The 21,620-nt window shown below is 39.4% G+C and overlaps 2 non-coding genes and 11 pseudogenes across 2 annotated transcripts; all 13 read left to right on the top strand.

Moving 5' to 3' along the window:
- Nucleotides 1-10,288: 10,288 nt before the first annotated feature.
- LOC149716137 (5S ribosomal RNA) lies at nt 10,289-10,407 on the top strand. Its single transcript, XR_016374208.1, has one exon. It is a non-coding gene; the product is annotated as a 5S ribosomal RNA (ribosomal RNA).
- Nucleotides 10,408-10,543: 136 nt separating this feature from the next.
- Nucleotides 10,544-10,662, top strand: LOC149716136 (5S ribosomal RNA; annotated as a pseudogene).
- Nucleotides 10,663-10,799: 137 nt separating this feature from the next.
- Nucleotides 10,800-10,902, top strand: LOC149716135 (5S ribosomal RNA; annotated as a pseudogene).
- Nucleotides 10,903-11,024: 122 nt separating this feature from the next.
- Nucleotides 11,025-11,143, top strand: LOC149716134 (5S ribosomal RNA; annotated as a pseudogene).
- Nucleotides 11,144-11,280: 137 nt separating this feature from the next.
- Nucleotides 11,281-11,399, top strand: LOC149716133 (5S ribosomal RNA; annotated as a pseudogene).
- Nucleotides 11,400-11,521: 122 nt separating this feature from the next.
- LOC149716132 (5S ribosomal RNA) lies at nt 11,522-11,640 on the top strand (annotated as a pseudogene).
- A 137-nt stretch (nt 11,641-11,777) lies between these two features.
- Nucleotides 11,778-11,896, top strand: LOC149716131 (5S ribosomal RNA; annotated as a pseudogene).
- A 136-nt stretch (nt 11,897-12,032) lies between these two features.
- Nucleotides 12,033-12,135, top strand: LOC149716130 (5S ribosomal RNA; annotated as a pseudogene).
- Nucleotides 12,136-12,257: 122 nt separating this feature from the next.
- Nucleotides 12,258-12,376, top strand: LOC149716129 (5S ribosomal RNA). The gene has a single exon (XR_016374087.1). It is a non-coding gene; the product is annotated as a 5S ribosomal RNA (ribosomal RNA).
- Nucleotides 12,377-12,736: 360 nt separating this feature from the next.
- Nucleotides 12,737-12,855, top strand: LOC149716128 (5S ribosomal RNA; annotated as a pseudogene).
- Nucleotides 12,856-12,991: 136 nt separating this feature from the next.
- On the top strand, nt 12,992-13,110 carry LOC149716127 (5S ribosomal RNA; annotated as a pseudogene).
- A 120-nt stretch (nt 13,111-13,230) lies between these two features.
- On the top strand, nt 13,231-13,349 carry LOC149716126 (5S ribosomal RNA; annotated as a pseudogene).
- A 137-nt stretch (nt 13,350-13,486) lies between these two features.
- LOC149716125 (5S ribosomal RNA) lies at nt 13,487-13,605 on the top strand (annotated as a pseudogene).
- The last annotated feature ends 8,015 nt before the right edge of the window (nt 13,606-21,620 follow it).

Below are 21,620 nucleotides of genomic sequence, written 5' to 3'. Positions count from 1 at the left end.
TCTGTTTCTACTGGATATACGGGGATGTCCTTTGAGTATGTTTTAGTCCAGTTTGTCCCCCATCTAACCATAATAAAAACTTTGGGCTACGACAAACAGGGGCCGAGTACTTAAGCAAAACGTAAAGAAACAAACCCCCTCCATAGGAAATGAGTTAGACTATACTTTGCAGGCTCGTAACTCTGTTTCTACTGGAGATACGGGGATGTCCTTTGAGTATGTTATAGTCTAATTTGTCCCCCATCTAACCATAATAAAAACTTTGGGCTACGACAAACAGGGGCCGAGTAATTAAGCTAAACGTGAACAAACAACCCGTCCATAGGAAATGCATTAGACTATACTTTGCAGGCCCATAACTCTGTGTCTACTAGAGATACGGGGATGTCCTTAGGATATTTTATAGTCCAAATTATCCCCCATCTAACCATACTAAAAACTTTGGGCTACGACAAACAGGGGCCGAGTAATTAAGCTAAACGTAAACAAACAACCCCTCCATAGGAAATGCATTAGACTATACATTGCAGGCTCGTAACTCTGTTTCTACTGGATATACGGGGATGTCCTTTGAGTATGTTTTAGTCCAGTTTGTCCCCCATCTAACCATAATAAAAACTTTGGGCTACGACAAACAGGGGCCGAGTACTTAAGCAAAACGTAAAGAAACAAACCCCCTCCATAGGAAATGAGTTAGACTATACTTTGCAGGCTCGTAACTCTGTTTCTACTGGAGATACGGGGATGTCCTTTGAGTATGTTATAGTCCAATTTGTCCCCCATCTAACCATGCTAAAAACATTGAGCTACGACAAACAGGGGCCGAGTAATTAAGCTAAACGTAAACAAACAACCCGTCCATAGGAAATGCATTAGACTATACTTTGCAGGCTCGTAACTCTGTTTCTACTGAGATACGGGGATGTCCTTAGGATATGTTATAGTCAAAATTATCCCCCATCTAACCATACTAAAAACTTTGGGCTACGACAAACAGGGGTTGAGTAATTAAGCTAAACGTAAACAAACAGCCCCTCCATAGGAAATGCATTAGACTATACTTTGTAGGCTCGTAACTCTGTTTCTACTGAGATACGGGGATGTCCTTTGAGTATGTTTTAGTCCAATTTGTCCCCCATCTAACCATTTTAAAAACATTGAGCTACGACAAACAGGGGTTGAGTAATTAAGCTAAACGTAAACAAACAACCCCTCCATAGGAAATGCATTAGACTATACTTTGCAGGCTCGTAACTCTGTTTCTATTGAGATACGGGGATGTCCTTTGAGTATGTTATAGTCCAATTTGTCCCCCATCTAACCATGGTAAAAACATTGAGCTACGACAAACAGGGGCCGAGTAATTAAGCTAAACGTAAACAAACAACCACTCCATAGGAAATGCATTAGACTATACTTTGCAGGCTCGTAACTCTGTTTCTACTGAGATACGGGGATGTCCTTTGAGTATGTTTTAGTCCAATTTGTCCCCCATCTAACCATTTTAAAAACATTGAGCTACGATAAACAGGGGCCAAGATATTAAGCAAAATGTTCGTCAACTTTGGTATCGTCTCACTTATTTTTATTATGTTACTTATGATTTTTGCACTAAACTTTGGAGGCTCATAACTCTTGTTCTACAAGAGATACTGGGATCTCCTTTGGATATGTTATAGTACTCTTTGATCCCCATACAAGGATACTTTAAACTTGAGGCTACCTCAATATCGTCGTCAACTTATTTATTGTCTCACTTATTGTTAGAAGGTTACTTTTGATTTTTGAAAATAAATTTTGCAGGCTCGTAACTCTGTTTCTACTGGAGATACGGGGATGTCCTTTGAGTATGTTATTGTCCAATTTGTCCCCCATCTAACCATACTAAAAACTTTGGGCTACGACAAACAGGGGCCGAGTAGTTAAGCTAAACGTAAACAAACAACCCCTCCTTTGGAAATGCATTAGGCTATACATTGCAGGCTCGTAACTCTGTTTCTACTGGATATACGGGGATGTCCTTTGAGTATGTTTTAGTGCAATTTGTCCGCCATCTAACCATAATAAAAACTTTGGGCTACGACAAACAGGGGCCGAGTAATTAAGCTAAACGTAAACAAACAACCCGTCCATAGGAAATGCATTAGACTATACTTTGCAGGCCCATAACTCTGTGTCTACTAGAGATACGGGGATGTCATTAGGATATGTTATAGTCCAAATTATCCCCCATCTAACCATACTAAAAACTTTGGGCTACGACAAACAGGGGCCGAGTAATTAAGCTAAACGTAAACAAACAACCCCTCCATAGGAAATGCATTAGACTATACATTGTAGGCTCGTAACTCTGTTTCTACTGGATATACGGGGATGTCCTTTGAGTATGTTTTAGTCCAATTTGTCCCCCATCTAACCATGCTAAAAACATTGAGCTACGACAAACAGGGGCCGAGTAATTAAGCTAAACGTAAACAAACAACCCGTCCATAGGAAATGCATTAGACTACACTTTGCAGGCTCGTAACTCTGTTACTACTGAGATACGGGGATGTCCTTTGAGTATGTTTTAGTCCAATTTGTCCCCCATCTAACCATTTTAAAAACATTGAGCTACGATAAACAGGGGCCGAGATATTAAGCAAAATGTTCGTCAACTTTGGTATCGTCTCACTTATTTTTATTATGTTACTTATGATTTTTGCACTAAACTTTGGAGGCTCATAACTCTTGTTCTACAAGAGATACTGGGATCTCCTTTGGATACGTTATAGAACTCTTTGATCCCCATACAAGGATACTTTAAACTTGAGGCTACCTCAATATCGTCGTCAACTTATTTATTGTCTCACTTATTGTTAGAAGGTTACTTTTGATTTTTGAAAATAAATTTTGCAGGCTCGTAACTCTGTTTCTACTGGAGATACGGGGATGTCCTTTGAGTATGTTATTGTCCAATTTGTCCCCCATCTAACCATACTAAAAACTTTGGGCTACGACAAACAGGGGCCGAGTAGTTAAGCTAAACGTAAACAAACAACCCCTCCTTTGGAAATGCATTAGGCTATACATTGCAGGCTCGTAACTCTGTTTCTACTGGATATACGGGGATGTCCTTTGAGTATGTTTTAGTGCAATTTGTCCGCCATCTAACCATAATAAAAACTTTGGGCTACGACAAACAGGGGCCGAGTAATTAAGCTAAACGTAAACAAACAACCCGTCCATAGGAAATTCATTAGACTATACTTTGCAGGCCCATAACTCTGTGTCTACTAGAGATACGGGGATGTCATTAGGATATGTTATAGTCCAAATTATCCCCCATCTAACCATACTAAAAACTTTGGGCTACGACAAACAGGGGCCGAGTAATTAAGCTAAACGTAAACAAACAACCCCTCCATAGGAAATGCATTAGACTATACATTGTAGGCTCGTAACTCTGTTTCTACTGGATATACGGGGATGTCCTTTGAGTATGTTTTAGTCCAATTTGTCCCCCATCTAACCATGCTAAAAACATTGAGCTACGACAAACAGGGGCCGAGTAATTAAGCTAAACGTAAACAAACAACCCGTCCATAGGAAATGCATTAGACTACACTTTGCAGGCTCGTAACTCTGTTACTACTGAGATACGGGGATGTCCTTTGAGTATGTTTTAGTCCAATTTGTCCCCCATCTAACCATACTAAAAACATTGAGCTACGACAAACAGGGGCCGAGTAATTAAGCTAAACGTAAACAAACAACCCGTCCATAGGAAATGCATTAGACTACACTTTGCAGGCTCGTAACTCTGTTACTACTGAGATACGGGGATGTCCTTTGAGTATGTTTTAGTTCAATTTGTCCCCCATCTAACCATACTAAAAACATTGAGCTACGACAAACAGGGGCCGAGTAATTAAGCTAAACGTAAACAAACAACCCGTCCATAGGAAATGCATTAGACTATATTTTGCAGGCCCATGACTCTGTGTCTACTAGAGATACGGGGATGTCCTTAGGATATGTTATAGTCCAAATTGTCCCCCATCTAACCATATTAAAAACTTTGGGCTACGACAAACAGGGGCCGAGTAATTAAGCTAAACGTAAACAAACAACCCCTCCATAGGAAATGCATTAGACTATACTTTGCAGGCTCGTAACTCTGTTTCTACTGAGATACGGGGATGTCCTTTGAGTATGTTTTAGTCCAATTTGTCCCCCATCTAACCATACTAAAAACATTGAGCTACGACAAACAGGGGCCGAGATATTAAGCAAAATGTTCGTCAACTTTGGTATCGTCTCACTTATTTTTATTATGTTACTTATGATTTTTGCACTAAACTTTGGAGGCTCATAACTCTTGTTCTACAAGAGATACTGGGATCTCCTTTGAATATGTTATAGTACTCTTTGATCCCCATACAAGGATACTTTAAACTTGAGGCTACCTCAATATCGTCGTCAACTTATTTATTGTCTCACTTATTGTTAGAAGGTTACTTCTGATTTTTGAAAATAAACTTTGCAGGCCCATAACTCTGTGTCTACTAGAGATACCGGGATGTCCTTAGGATATGTTATAGTCCACTTTGTCCCCCATCTAACCATACTAAAAACTTTGGGCCACGACAAACAGGGACCGAGTACATAAGCAAAACGTAAAGAAACAAACCCCCTCCATAGGAAATGAGTTAGACTATACTTTGCAGGCTCGTAACTCTGTTTCTACTGGAGATACGGGGATGTCCTTTGAGTATGTTATAGTCCAATTTGTCCCCCATCTAACCATACTAAAAACTTTGGGCCACGACAAACAGGGACCGAGTACATAAGCAAAACGTAAAGAAACAAACCCCCTCCATAGGAAATGAGTTAGACTATACTTTGCAGGCTCGTAACTCTGTTTCTACTGGAGATACGGGGATGTCCTTTGAGTATGTTATAGTCCAATTTGTCCCCCATCTAACCATGCTAAAAACATTGAGCTACGACAAACAGGGGCCGAGTAATTAAGCTAAACGTAAACAAACAACCCGTCCATAGGAAATGCATTAGACTATACTTTGCAGGCTCGTAACTCTGTTTCTACTGAGATTCGGGGATGTCCTTTGAGTATGTTTTAGTCCAATTTGTCCCCCATCTAACCATTTTAAAAACATTGAGCTACGACAAACAGGGGCCGAGATATTAAGCAAAATGTTCGTCAACTTTGGTATCGTCTCACTTATTTTTATTATGTTACTTATGATTTTTGCACTAAACTTTGGAGGCTCATAACTCTTGTTCTACAAGAGATACTGGGATCTCCTTTGGATATGTTATAGTACTCTTTGATCCCCATACAAGGATACTTTAAACTTGAGGCTACCTCAATATCGTCGTCAACTTATTTATTGTCTCACTTTCGATAGTGTAGATCATGAACATCTACTAAACAAACTATACAAACAAGGGATCAGAGGAACTGCAAGTGCGTGGCTAAAAAGCTACCTAGAAAATAGACAATGCTACACTAGAGTGGGAAAGGATTTATCGGCGCCAAGTCAATTAATATCTGGAGTTCCCCAGGGCTCTATAACATCACCACTCTTATTTAATCTATTTATAAATGACCTCATTAAACAGGCACCGTCTGGTAACATGTTCATGTACGCAGATGACGCGCTCCTTTTATATAAATCCGCAAACACAATAAATGCAATAGATCAAACAAACCACTACCTAGATAAAATATTTAAGTGGATCACAAATAACGGGCTTCTCCTTAATATAAAAAAAACGGAATGCATAATATTCCATAATAGAGGTAAAGATGTCAGTAGGGTACTAAATGGTATCGAACTAAATAAGGAAAAAATTAAAATAGTAGATAAATACAAATATCTAGGCCTATACTTTGATAAACACCTGACCTGGGACAGCCATGTTAATATAATTAGCTCAAAATTAGCCCGAGTGAATGGATTACTTTACCATTGTAGTAAAATGGTACCCAGAAATATTCTAATTGAAATATACCACGCATTATTTAATTCGGTGCTATCTTATGGAATACAATTCTGGGGCAACACAACAAAAGCTAATCAAAACAGGATACATATCCTACAAAAAAGGGCAATTAGATCAATATATAACTTATCATTTAGAGACCATACCCAAGAGTACTTTACTAGGGCAAAAATTCTAAACATACAAGAGAGTATACAGTATAATAGCTTATCTTTCATACACACAAACATTAAGCGTGAAAATAGCCTAGTAAAGATAAACCAGAAAAATAGACATACAAGATCATTAGATCTATTAGATTTACCTAAATGTAACACTTCAAAAAAATTCACGTCTATCTTTTATTCGGGAATAAAATTATATAACACAATATCACCAGAAATTCAAGCCAAACCGAATTTATTTAGATTTAAAAAGACTATAAAATCACTAATATTGGAAAAAAATAAAAAAACCTTTACTTTTTTATTTAATTTGTTTTTATAAAGCCACCTTTGGCATAACCCATTGTTAAATTTTTTATGTTATACCATGCCATTGTTTAATTTCAAGTGGATATAACATATATACATTAAGTTTTTTCATGAATCTTTAACATTATTTATTATAAGACACCATTGTTAAATCTATTTTTATTTGATTAAATTAAAATTGTTATATTAAATTAAACAGATAGGCACGGGGCTTACAAGTCACAATGTGACTTAGCCCCGTGGTATACTGTATCTGTAATGCAAATAAAATAAACATTTTGAATTGAATTGAATTGTTAGAAGGTTACTTTTGATTTTTGAAAATAAACTTTGCAGGCTCGTAACTCTGTTTCTACTGGAGATACGGGGATGTCCTTTGAGTATGTTATTGTCCAATTTGTCCCCCATCTAACCATACTAAAAACTTTGGGCTACGACAAACAGGGGCCGAGTAATTAAGCTAAACGTAAACAAACAACCCCTCCATAGGAAATGCATTAGACTATACTTTGCAGGCTCGTAACTCTGTTTCTACTGAGATACGGGGATGTCCTTTGAGTATGTTTTAGTCCAATTTGTCCCCCATCTAACCATACTAAAAACATTGAGCTACGACAAACAGGGGCCGAGATATTAAGCTAAATGTTCGTCAACTTTGGTATCGTCTCACTTATTTTTATTATGTTACTTATGATTTTTGCACTAAACTTTGGAGGCTCATAACTCTTGTTCTACAAGAGATACTGGGATCTCCTTTGAATATGTTATAGTACTCTTTGATCCCCATACAAGGATACTTTAAACTTGAGGCTACCTCAATATCGTCGTCAACTTATTTATTGTCTCACTTATTGTTAGAAGGTTACTTCTGATTTTTGAAAATAAACTTTGCAGGCCCATAACTCTGTGTCTACTAGAGATACCGGGATGTCCTTAGGATATGTTATAGTCCACTTTGTCCCCCATCTAACCATACTAAAAACTTTGGGCTACGACAAACAGGGGCCGAGTACATAAGCAAAACGTAAAGAAACAAACCCCCTCCATAGGAAATGAGTTAGACTATACTTTGCAGGCTCGTAACTCTGTTTCTACTGGAGATACGGGGATGTCCTTTGAGTATGTTATAGTCCAATTTGTCCCCCATCTAACCATGCTAAAAACATTGAGCTACGACAAACAGGGGCCGAGTAATTAAGCTAAACGTAAACAAACAACCCGTCCATAGGAAATGCATTAGACTATACTTTGCAGGCTCGTAACTCTGTTTCTACTGAGATTCGGGGATGTCCTTTGAGTATGTTTTAGTCCAATTTGTCCCCCATCTAACCATTTTAAAAACATTGAGCTACGACAAACAGGGGCCGAGATATTAAGCAAAATGTTCGTCAACTTTGGTATCGTCTCACTTATTTTTATTATGTTACTTATGATTTTTGCACTAAACTTTGGAGGCTCATAACTCTTGTTCTACAAGAGATACTGGGATCTCCTTTGGATATGTTATAGTACTCTTTGCTCCCCATACAAGGATACTTTAAACTTGAGGCTACCTCAATATCGTCGTCAACTTATTTTTTGTCTCACTTATTGTTAGAAGGTAACTTTTGATTTTTGAAAATAAACTTTGCAGGCTCGTAACTCTGTTTCTACTGGAGATACGGGGATGTCCTTTGAGTATGTTATAGACTAATTTGTCCCCCATCTAGCCATACTAAGAATTAGGTCTACGACAAACAGTAGTCGAGTAATTAAGCTAATCGTAAACAAACAAACCCCTCCATAGGAAATACATTAGACTAAATTCTGGAGGCTCGTAACTCTGGTTCTACCTGAGATACGGGGATGTAAATAATGTGACCTTGACAAAAATGTTCGGATAATTATAAAGGTCTTTGCATGTTCCAAGCAAAAAAAAAAAAAACTTCGCGGTTTCGAACCTGTGGCCTTCCGGGAGTGAGGCGGATGCGATAACCGCTACACTAAAAATATGTTATTATTTTTAATCGAAAGAACAGGGTCAAGTTATTAAGCAATACGTGAACAAACAAACCCCTCCTTAGAAAATGCATTAGACTATACTTTGCAGCCCATAACTCTGTGTCTACTAGAGATACGGGGATGTCCTTAGGATATGTTATAGTCCAAATTGTCCCCCATCTAAACATACTAAAAACTTTGGACTACGACAAAAAGGGGCCGAGTAATTAAGCTAAACGTAAACAAACAACCCCTCCATAGGAAATGCATTAGACTATACTTTGCAGGCTCGTAACTCTGTTTCTACTGGAGATACGGGGATGTCCTTTAAGTATGTTTTAGTCCAATTTGCCCCCCATCTAACCATACTAAAAACATTGAGCTACGACAAACAAAGGCCGAGATATTAAGCAACAAGTTCGTCAACTTTCGTATCGTCTCACTTATTTTTATTATTTTACTTATGATTTTTGCACTAAACTTTGGAGGCTCATATCTCTTGTTCTACAAGAGATACTGGGATCTCCTTTGGATATGTTATAGTACTCTTTGCTCCCCATACAAGGATACTTTAAACTTGAGGCTACCTCAATATCATCGTCAACTTATTTTTTGTCTCACTTATTGTTAGAAGGTTTACTTTTGATTTTTGAAAATAAACAGTGCAGGCTCGTAACTCTGTTTCTACTGGAGATACGGGGATGTCCTTTGAGTATGTTATAGACCAATTTGTCCCCCATCTAGCCATACTAAGAATTAGGGCTACGACAAACAGTAGTCGAGTAATTAAGCCAATCGTAAACAAACAAACCCCTCCATAGGAAATACATTAGACTAAATTCTGGAGGCTCGTCACTCTGGTTCTACCAGAGATACGGGGATGTAAATAATGTCACCTTGACACAAATGTTCGGATAAATATAAAGGTCTTTGCATGTTCCAAGCAAAAAAAAAAAACTTCGCGGTTTCGAACCTGTGGCCTTCCGGGAGTGAGGCGGATGCGATAACCGCTACACTAAAGATATGTTATTATTTTTAATCGAAAGAACAGGGTCAAGTAATTAAGCAATACATGAAAACAAACAAACCCCTCCATAGAAAATGCATTAGACTATACTTTGCAGGCCCATAACTCTGTGTCTACTAGAGATACCGGGATGTCCTTAGGATATGTTATAGTCCAATTTGTCCCCCATCTAACCATACTAAAATATTTGGGTTACGACAAACAGGGGCCGAGTCCTTAAGCAAAACGTAAAGAAACAAACCCCCTCCATAGGAAATGAGTTAGGCTATATTTTGCAGGCTCGTATCTCTGTTTCTACTGGAGATACGGGGATGTCCTTTGAGTATGTTATAGTCCAATTTGCCCCCATCTAACCATACTAAGAATTAGGGCTACGACAAACAGTAGTCGAGTAATTAAGCTAATCGTAAACAAACAAACCCCTCCATAGGAAATACATTAGACTAAATTCTGGAGGCTCGTCACTCTGGTTCTACCAGAGATACGGGGATGTAAATAATGTGACCTTGACACAAATGTTCGGATAATTATAAAGGTCTTTGCATGTTCCAAGCAAAAAAAAAACTTCGCGGTTTCGAACCTGTGGCCTTCCGGGAGTGAGGCGGATGCGATAACCGCTACACTAAAGCTATGTTATTATTTTTAATCGAAAGAACAGGGGCAAGTAATTAAGCAATACGTGAACAAGCAAACCCCTCCATAGAAAATGCATTAGACTATACTTTGCAGGCCCATAACTCTACTAGAGATACCGGGATGTCCTTAGGATATGTTATAGTCCAATTTGTCTAGCACTCTCGGCAACGGCCATATCACGCTGAAGACACCGGTTCTCGTCCGATCACCGAAGTTAAGCAGCGTCGAGCGCAGTCAGTACTTGGGAGGGAGACCACTAAGGAACACTGCGTGCCGTTGGCTTTTTCACTTTTTTTCCTCTTTTTAATTTTAATAGATATGAAAAAAGCAAACATGTTTTCTTATTGTTATTGTTTTAAAATGATGAAGGTTAATTTGTCTCACTTAATTTAAATTCGAATTATGAACTAGCACTCTTGGCAACGGCCACATCACGCTGAAAACACCGGTTCTCGTCCGATCACCGAAGTTAAGCAGCGTCGAGCGCATACAGTACTTGGGAGGGAGACCACTTAGGAACACTGCGTGCCGTTGGCTTTTTCACTTTTTTTTCCTCTTTTTAATTTTAATAGATATGAAAAAAGCAAACATGTTTTCTTATTGTTATTGTTTTAAAATGATGAAGGTTAATTTGTCTCACTTAATTTAAATTCGAATTATTAACTAGCACTCTCGGCAACGGCCATATCACGCTGAAAACACCGGTTCTCGTCCGATCACCGAAGTTAAGCAGCGTCGAGCGCATACAGTACTTGGGAATTCTGCGTGCCGTTTGCTTTTTCACTTTTGTTTCCTCTTTCAAATTCCACCAGATATGAAAAAAGCAAACATATCTTCATTTTGATATAGTTTTATAAAGATGAAAGTTAATTAAATTCAAATTATTAACTAGCACTCTCGGCAACGGCCATATCACGCTGAATACACCGGTTCTCGTCCGTTCACTGAAGTTAAGCAGCGTCGAGCGCAGTCAGTACTTGGGAGGGAGACCACTTAGGAACACAGCGTGCCGTTGGCTTTTTCACTTTTTTTTCCTCTTTTAATTTTTAATAGATATGAAAAAAGCAAACATGTTTTCTTTTTGTTATTGTTTTAAAATGATGAAGGTTAATTTGTCTCACTTAATTTAAATTCGAATTATTAACTAGCACTCTCGGCAACGGCCACATCACGCTGAAAACACCGGTTCTCGTCCGATCACCGAAGTTAAGCAGCGTCGAGCGCATACAGTACTTGGGAGGGAGACCACTTAGGAACACTGCGTGCCGTTGGCTTTTTCACTTTTTTTTCCTCTTTTAAATTCCAATAGATATGAAAAAAGCAAACATATCTTCTTTTTGTTATTGTTTTATTAAGATGAAAGTAAATTAAATTCAAATTAATAACGAGCACTCTCGGCAACGGCCTTATCACGCTGAATACACCGGTTCTCGTCCGATAACCGAAGTTAAGCAGCGTCGAGCGCAGTCACTACTTGGGAGGGAGACCACTTAGGAACACTGCGTGCCGTTGGCTTTTTCACTTTTTTTTCCTCTTTTAAATTTTAATAGATATGAAAAAAGCAAACATGTTTTCTTTTTGTTATTGTGTTAAAATGATGAAGGTTAATTTGTCTCACTTAATTTAAATTCGAATTATTAACTATCACTCTAGGCAACGGCCATATCACGCTGAAAACACCGGTTCTCGTCCGTTCACCGAAGTTAAGCAGCGTCGACTGCATACAGTACTTGGGAGGGAGACCACTTAGGAACACTGCGTGCCGTTGGCTTTTTCACTTTTTTTCCTCTTTTAAATTTTAATAGATATGAAAAAATCAAACATGTTTTCTTTTTGTTATTGTTTTAAAAAGATGATGGTTAATTTGTCTCACCTAATTTAAATTCGAATTATTATCTAGCACTCTCGGCAACGGCCATATCACGCTGAAGACACCGGTTCTCGTCCGATCACCGAAGTTAAGCAGCGTCGAGCGCAGTCAGTACTTGGAAACTCTGCGTGCCGTTGGCTTTTTCACTTTTATTTCCTCTTTAAAATTCCATCAGATATGGAAAAAGCAAACATATCTTCAATTTGTTATTGTTTTATAAAGATGAATGTTAATTAAATTCAAATTATTAAATAGCCCTCTCGGCAACGGCCATATCACGCTGAAATCACCGGTTCTCGTCCGATCACCGAAGTTAAGCAGCGTCGAGCGGAGTCAGTACTTGGGAGGGAGACCACTAAGGAACACTGCGTGCCGTTGGCTTTTTCACTTTTTTTCCTCTTTTAAATTCCAATAGATATGAAAAAAGCAAACATGTTTTCTTTTTGTTATTGTTTTAAAATGATGAAGGTTAATTTGTCTCACTTAATTTAAATTCGAATTATTAACTAGCACTCTCGGCAACGGCCATATCACGCTGAAAACACCGGTTCTCGTCCAGTACCGAAGTTAAGCAGCGTCGAGCGCATACAGTACTTGGGAATACTGCGTGCCGTTTGCTTTTTCACTTTTGTTTTCTCTTTCAAATTCCACCAGATATGAAAAAAGCAAACATATCTTCATTTTGATATTGTTTTATAAAGATGAAAGTTAATTAAATTCAAATTATTAACCAGCACTCTCGGCAACGGCCATATCACGCTGAATACACCGGTTCTCGTCCGTTCACCGAAGTTAAGCAGCGTCGAGCGCAGTCAGTACTTGGGAGGGAGACCACTTAGGAACACTGCGTGCCCTTGGCTTTTTCACTTTTTTTCCTCTTTTAATTTTTAATAGATATGAAAAAAGCAAACATGTTTTCTTTTTGTTATTGTTTTAAAATGATGAAGGTTAATTTGTCTCGCTTAATTTAAATTCGAATTATTAACTAGCACTCTCGGCAACGGCCACATCACGCTGAAAACACCTTTTCTCGTCCGATCACCGAAGTTAAGCAGCGTCGAGCGCATACAGTACTTGGGAGGGAGACCACTTAGGAACACTGCGTGCCGTTGGCTTTTTCACTTTTTTTTCCTCTTTTAAATTCCAATGGATATGAAAAAAGCAAACATATCTTCTTTTTTATTGTTTTATAAAGATGAAAGTAAATTAAATTCAAATTATTAACTAGCACTCTCGGCAACGGCCATATCACGCTGAATACACCGGTTCTCGTCCGATAACCGAAGTTAAGCAGCGTCGAGCGCAGTCACTACGTGGGAGGGAGACCACTTAGGAACGCTGCGTGCCGTTGGCTTTTTCACTTTTTTTTCCTCTTTGAAATTTTAATAGATATGAAAAAAGCAAACATGTTTTCTTTTTGTTATTGTTTTAAAATGATGAAGGTTAATTTGTCTCACTTAATTTAAATTCGAATTATTAACTATCACTCTCGGCAACGGCCATATCACGCTGAAAACACCGGTTCTCGTCCGTTCACCGAAGTTAAGCAGCGTCGAGCGCAGTCACTACGTGGGAGGGAGACCACTTAGGAACGCTGCGTGCCGTTGGCTTTTTCACTTTTTTTTCCTCTTTGAAATTTTAATAGATATGAAAAAAGCAAACATGTTTTCTTTTTGTTATTGTTTTAAAAAGATGATGGTTAATTTGTCTCACCTAATTTAAATTCGAATTGCAGGCTCGTAACTCTGTTTCTACTGGAGATACGGGGATGTCCTTTGAGTATGTCATAGTCCAATTTGACCCACATCTAACCATGCTAAAAACATTGAGCTACGACAAACAGGGGCCGAGTAATTAAGCTAAACGTAAACAAACAACCCGTCCATAGGAAATGCATTAGACTATACTTTGCAGGCTCGTCACTCTGTTACTACTGAGATACGGGGATGTCCTTTGAGTATGTTTTAGTCCAATTAGTCCCCCATCTAACCATATTAAAAACATTGAGCTACGACAAACAGGGGCCGAGTAATTAAGCTAAACGTAAACAAACAACCCGTCCATAGGAAATGCATTAGACTATACTTTGCAGGCCCATAACTCTGTGTCTACTAGAGATACGGGGATGTCCTTAGGATATGTTATAGTCCAAATTATCCCCCATCTAACCATACTAAAAACTTTGGGCTACGATAAACAGGGGCCAAGTAATTAAGCTAAACGTAAACAAACAACCCCTCCATAGGAAATGCATTAGACTATACATTGCAGGCTCGTAACTCTGTTTCTACTGGAGATACGGGGATGTCCTTTGAGTATGTTTTAGTCCAGTTTGTCCCCCATCTAACCATAATAAAAACTTTGGGCTAGGACAAACAGGGGCCGAGTAATTAAGCTAAACGTAAACAAACAACCCGTCCATAGGAAATGCATTAGACTATACTTTGCAGGCTCGTAACTCTGTTACTACTGAGATACGGGGATGTCCTTTGAGTATGTTTTAGTCCAATTTGTCCCCCATCTAACCATACTAAAAACATTGAGCTACGACAAACAGGGGCCGAGTAATTAAGCTAAACGTAAACAAACAAACCGTCCATAGGAAATGCATTAGACAATACTTTGCAGGCCCATAACTCTGTGTTCACTAGAGATACGGGGATGTCCTTAGGATATGTTATAGTCCAAATTGTCCCCCATCTAACCATACTAAAAACTTTGGGCTACGACAAACAGGGGCCGAGTAATTAAGCTAAACGTAAACAAACAACCCCTCCATAGGAGATGCATTAGACTATACTTTGCAGGCTCGTAACTCTGTTTCTACTGAGATACGGGGAAGTCCTTTGAGTATGTTTTAATCCAATTTGTCCCCCATCTAACCATACTAAAAACATTGAGCTACGACAAACAGGGGCCGAGTAATTAAGCTAAACGTAAACAAACAACCCGTCCATGGGAAATGCATTAGACTATACTTTGCAGGCTCGTAACTCTGTTACTACTGAGATACGGGGATGTCCTTTGAGTATGTATTAGTCCAATTTGTCCCCCATCTAACCATACTAAAAACTTTGGGCTACGACAAACAGGGGCCGAGTAATTAAGCTAAACGTTAACAAACAACCCCTCCGTAGGAAATGCATTAGACTATACTTTGCAGGCTCGTAACTCTGTTTCTACTGAGATACGGGGATGTCCTTTGAGTATGTTTTAGTCCAATTTGTCCCCCATCTAACCATACTAAAAACATTGAGCTACGACAAACAGGGTCCGAGTAATTAAGCTAAACGTAAACAAACAACCCGTCCATAGGAAATGCATTAGACTATACTTTGCAGGCCCATAACTCTGTGTCTACTAGAGATACGGGGATGTCTTTAGGATATGTTATAGTCCAAATTATCCCCCATCTAACCATACTAAAAACATTGGGCTACGACAAACAGGGGCCGAGTAATTAAGCTAAACGTAAACAAACAACCCCTCCATAGGAAATGCATTAGACTATACATTGCAGGCTCGTAACTCTGTTTCTACTGGATATACGGGGATGTCCTTTGAGTATGTTTTAGTCCAGTTTGTCCCCCATCTAACCATAATAAAAACTTTGGGCTACGACAAACAGGGGCCGAGTACTTAAGCAAAACGTAAAGAAACAAACCCCCTCCATAGGAAATGAGTTAGACTATACTTTGCAGGCTCGTAACTCTGTTTCTACTGGAGATACGGGGATGTCCTTTGAGTATGTTATAGTCCAATTTGTCCCCCATCTAACCATTTTAAAAACATTGAGCTACGACAAACAGGGGCCGAGATATTAAGCAAAATGTTCGTCAACTTTGCTATCGTCTCACTTATTTTTATTATGTTACTTATGATTTTTGCTCTAAACTTTGGAGGCTCATAACTCTTGTTCTACAAGAGATACTGGGTTCTCCTTTGGATATGTTATAGTACTCTTTGATCCCCATACAAGGATACTTTAAACTTGAGGCTACCTCAATATCGTCGTCAACTTATTTATTGTCTCACTTATTGTTAGAAGGTTACTTTTGATTTTTGAAAAAAAACTTTGCAGGCTCGTAACTCTGTTTCTACTGGAGATACGGGGATGTCCTTTGAGTATGTTATTGTCCAATTTGTCCCCCATCTAACCATACTAAAAACTTTGGGCTACGACAAACAGGGGCCGAGTAATTAAGCTAAACGTAAACAAACAACCCCTCCTTAGGAAATGCATTAGACTATACATTGCAGGCTCGTAACTCTGTTTCTACTGGATATACGGGGATGTCCTTTGAGTATGTTTTAGTCCAATTTGTCCCCCATCTAACCATAATAAAAACTTTGGGCTACGACAAACAGGGGCCGAGTAATTAAGCTAAACGTAAACAAACAACCCGTCCATAGGAAATGCATTAGACTATACTTTGCAGGCCCATAACTCTGTGTCTACTAGAGATACGGGGATGTCCTTAGGATATGTTATAGTCCAAATTATCCCCCATCTAACCATACTAAAAACTTTGGGCTACGACAAACAGGGGCCGAGTAATTAAGCCAAACGTAAACAAACAACCCCTCCATAGGAAATGCATTAGACTATACATTGCAGGCTCGTAACTCTGTTTCTACTGAGATACGGGGAAGTCCTTTGAGTATGTTTTAGTCCAATTTGTCCCCCATCTAACCATACTAAAAACATTGAGCTACGACAAACAGGGGCCGAGTAATTAAGCTAAACGTAAACAAACAACCCGTCCATGGGAAATGCATTAGACTATACTTTGCAGGCTCGTAACTCTGTTTCTACTGGAGATACGGGGATGTCCTTTGAGTATGTTTTAGTCCAGTTTGTCCCCCATCTATCCGTAATAAAAACTTTGGGCTAGGACAAACAGGGGCCGAGTAATTAAGCTAAACGTAAACAAACAACCCGTCCATAGGAAATGCATTAGACTATACTTTGCAGGCTCGTAACTCTGTTACTACTGAGATACGGGGATGTCCTTTGAGTATGTTTTAGTCCAATTTGTCCCCCATCTAACCATAATAAAAACTTTGGGCTACGACAAACAGGGGCCGAGTAATTAAGCTAAACGTAAACAAACAACCCATCCATAGGAAATGCATTAGACTATACTTTGCAGGCCCATAACTCTGTGTCTACTAGAGATACGGGGATGTCCTTAGGATATGTTATAGTCCAAATTATCCCCCATCTAACCATACTAAAAACTTTGGGCTACGACAAACAGGGGCCGAGTAATTAAGCTAAACGTAAACAAACAACCCCTCCATAGGAAATGCATTAGACTATACATTGCAGGCTCGTAACTCTGTTTCTACTGGATATACGGGGATGTCCTTTGAGTATGTTTTAGTCCAGTTTGTCCCCCATCTAACCATAATAAAAACTTTGGGCTACGACAAACAGGGGCCGAGTACTTAAGCAAAACGTAAAGAAACAAACCCCCTCCATAGGAAATGAGTTAGACTATACTTTGCAGGCTCGTAAGTCTGTTTCTACTGGAGATACGGGGATGTCCTTTGAGTATGTTATAGTCCAATTTGTCCCCCATCTAACCATGCTAAAAACATTGAGCTACGACAAACAGGGGCCGAGTAATTAAGCTAAACGTAAACAAACAACCCCTCCATAGGAAATGCATTAGACTATACATTGCAGGCTCGTAACTCTGTTTCTACTGAGATACGGGGAAGTCCTTTGAGTATGTTTTAGTCCAATTTGTCCCCCATCTAACCATACTAAAAACATTGAGCTACGACAAACAGGGGCCGAGTAATTAAGCTAAACGTAAACAAACAACCCGTCCATGGGAAATGCATTAGACTATACTTTGCAGGCTCGTAACTCTGTTTCTACTGGAGATACGGGGATGTCCTTTGAGTATGTTTTAGTCCAGTTTGTCCCCCATCTATCCGTAATAAAAACTTTGGGCTAGGACAAACAGGGGCCGAGTAATTAAGCTAAACGTAAACAAACAACCCGTCCATAGGAAATGCATTAGACTATACTTTGCAGGCTCGTAACTCTGTTACTACTGAGATACGGGGATGTCCTTTGAGTATGTTTTAGTCCAATTTGTCCCCCATCTAACCATAATAAAAACTTTGGGCTACGACAAACAGGGGCCGAGTAATTAAGCTAAACGTAAACAAACAACCCGTCCATAGGAAATGCATTAGACTATACTTTGCAGGCCCATAACTCTGTGTCTACTAGAGATACGGGGATGTCCTTAGGATATGTTATAGTCCAAATTATCCCCCATCTAACCATACTAAAAACTTTGGGCTACGACAAACAGGGGCCGAGTAATTAAGCTAAACGTAAACAAACAACCCCTCCATAGGAAATGCATTAGACTATACATTGCAGGCTCGTAACTCTGTTTCTACTGGATATACGGGGATGTCCTTTGAGTATGTTTTAGTCCAGTTTGTCCCCCATCTAACCATAATAAAAACTTTGGGCTACGACAAACAGGGGCCGAGTACTTAAGCAAAACGTAAAGAAACAAACCCCCTCCATAGGAAATGAGTTAGACTATACTTTGCAGGCTCGTAAGTCTGTTTCTACTGGAGATACGGGGATGTCCTTTGAGTATGTTATAGTCCAATTTGTCCCCCATCTAACCATGCTAAAAACATTGAGCTACGACAAACAGGGGCCGAGTAATTAAGCTAAACGTAAACAAACAACCCCTCCATAGGAAATGCATTAGACTATACATTGCAGGCTCGTAACTCTGTTTCTACTGAGATACGGGGAAGTCCTTTAAGTATGTTTTAGTCCAATTTGTCCCCCATCTAACCATACTAAAAACTTTGGGCTAGGACAAACAGGGGCCGAGTAATTAAGCTAAACGTAAACAAACAACCCGTCCATAGGAAATGCATTAGACTATACTTTGCAGGCTCGTAACTCTGTTACTACTGAGATACGGGGATGTCCTTTGAGTATGTTTTAGTCCAATTTGTCCCCCATCTAACCATAATAAAAACTTTGGGCTACGACAAACAGGGGCCGAGTAATTAAGCTAAACGTAAACAAACAACCCGTCCATAGGAAATGCATTAGACTATACTTTGCAGGCCCATAACTCTGTGTCTACTAGAGATACGGGGATGTCCTTAGGATATGTTATAGTCCAAATTATCCCCCATCTAACCATACTAAAAACTTTGGGCTACGACAAACAGGGGCCGAGTAATTAAGCTAAACGTAAACAAACAACCCCTCCATAGGAAATGCATTAGACTATACATTGCAGGCTCGTAACTCTGTTTCTACTGGAGATACGGGGATGTCCTTTGAGTATGTTTTAGTCCAGTTTGTCCCCCATCTATCCGTAATAAAAACTTTGGGCTAGGACAAACAGGGGCCGAGTAATTAAGCTAAACGTAAACAAACAACCCGTCCATAGGAAATGCATTAGACTATACTTTGCAGGCTCGTAACTCTGTTACTACTGAGATACGGGGATGTCCTTTGAGTATGTTTTAGTCCAATTTGTCCCCCATCTAACCATAATAAAAACTTTGGGCTACGACAAACAGGGGCCGAGTAATTAAGCTAAACGTAAACAAACAACCCGTCCATAGGAAATGCATTAGACTATACTTTGCAGGCCCATAACTCTGTGTCTACTAGAGATACGGGGATGTCCTTAGGATATGTTATAGTCCAAATTATCCCCCATCTAACCATACTAAAAACTTTGGGCTACGACAAACAGGGGCCGAGTAATTAAGCTAAACGTAAACAAACAACCCCTCCATAGGAAATGCATTAGACTATACATTGCAGGCTCGTAACTCTGTTTCTACTGGATATACGGGGATGTCCTTTGAGTATGTTTTAGTCCAGTTTGTCCCCCATCTAACCATAATAAAAACTTTGGGCTACGACAAACAGGGGCCGAGTACTTAAGCAAAACGTAAAGAAACAAACCCCCTCCATAGGAAATGAGTTAGACTATACTTTGCAGGCTCGTAAGTCTGTTTCTACTGGAGATACGGGGATGTCCTTTGAGTATGTTATAGTCCAATTTGTCCCCCATCTAACCATGCTAAAAACATTGAGCTACGACAAACAGGGGCCGAGTAATTAAGCTAAACGTAAACAAACAACCCCTCCATAGGAAATGCATTAGACTATACATTGCAGGCTCGTAACTCTGTTTCTACTGAGATACGGGGAAGTCCTTTGAGTATGTTTTAGTCCAATTTGTCCCCCATCTAACCATACTAAAAACATTGAGCTACGACAAACAGGGGCCGAGTAATTAAGCTAAACGTAAACAAACAACCCGTCCATGGGAAATGCATTAGACTATACTTTGCAGGCTCGTAACTCTGTTTCTACTGGAGATACGGGGATGTCCTTTGAGTATGTTTTAGTCCAGTTTGTCCCCCATCTATCCGTAATAAAAACTTTGGGCTAGGACAAACAGGGGCCGAGTAATTAAGCTAAACGTAAACAAACAACCCGTCCATAGGAAATGCATTAGACTATACTTTGCAGGCTCGTAACTCTGTTACTACTGAGATACGGGGATGTCCTTTGAGTATGTTTTAGTCCAATTTGTCCCCCATCTAACCATAATAAAAACTTTGGGCTACGACAAACAGGGGCCGAGTAATTAAGCTAAACGTAAACAAACAACCCGTCCATAGGAAATGCATTAGACTATACTTTGCAGGCCCATAACTCTGTGTCTACTAGAGATACGGGGATGTCCTTAGGATATGTTATAGTCCAAATTATCCCCCATCTAACCATACTAAAAACTTTGGGCTACGACAAACAGGGGCCGAGTAATTAAGCTAAACGTAAACAAACAACCCCTCCATAGGAAATGCATTAGACTATACATTGCAGGCTCGTAACTCTGTTTCTACTGGAGATACGGGGATGTCCTTTGAGTATGTTTTAGTCCAGTTTGTCCCCCATCTATCCGTAATAAAAACTTTGGGCTAGGACAAACAGGGGCCGAGTAATTAAGCTAAACGTAAACAAACAACCCGTCCATAGGAAATGCATTAGACTATACTTTGCAGGCTCGTAACTCTGTTACTACTGAGATACGGGGATGTCCTTTGAGTATGTTTTAGTCCAATTTGTCCCCCATCTAACCATAATAAAAACTTTGGGCTACGACAAACAGGGGCCGAGTAATTAAGCTAAACGTAAACAAACAACCCGTCCATAGGAAATGCATTAGACTATACTTTGCAGGCCCATAACTCTGTGTCTACTAGAGATACGGGGATGTCCTTAGGATATGTTATAGTCCAAATTATCCCCCATCTAACCATACTAAAAACTTTGGGCTACGACAAACAGGGGCCGAGTAATTAAGCTAAACGTAAACAAACAACCCCTCCATAGGAAATGCATTAGACTATACATTGCAGGCTCGTAACTCTGTTTCTACTGGATATACGGGGATGTCCTTTGAGTATGTTTTAGTCCAGTTTGTCCCCCATCTAACCATAATAAAAACTTTGGGCTACGACAAACAGGGGCCGAGTACTTAAGCAAAACGTAAAGAAACAAACCCCCTCCATAGGAAATGAGTTAGACTATACTTTG

Source organism: Phalangium opilio, unplaced genomic scaffold (genome assembly GCF_054372755.1).
Source record: "Phalangium opilio isolate 3A_F unplaced genomic scaffold, DU_Popi_V2 ptg000009l_1, whole genome shotgun sequence".
Lineage (NCBI taxonomy): Eukaryota > Metazoa > Arthropoda > Arachnida > Opiliones > Phalangiidae > Phalangium > Phalangium opilio.
The sequence above is the reverse complement of the archived record's forward strand: the minus strand, read 5'-3'. Positions and strand labels throughout refer to the sequence as shown.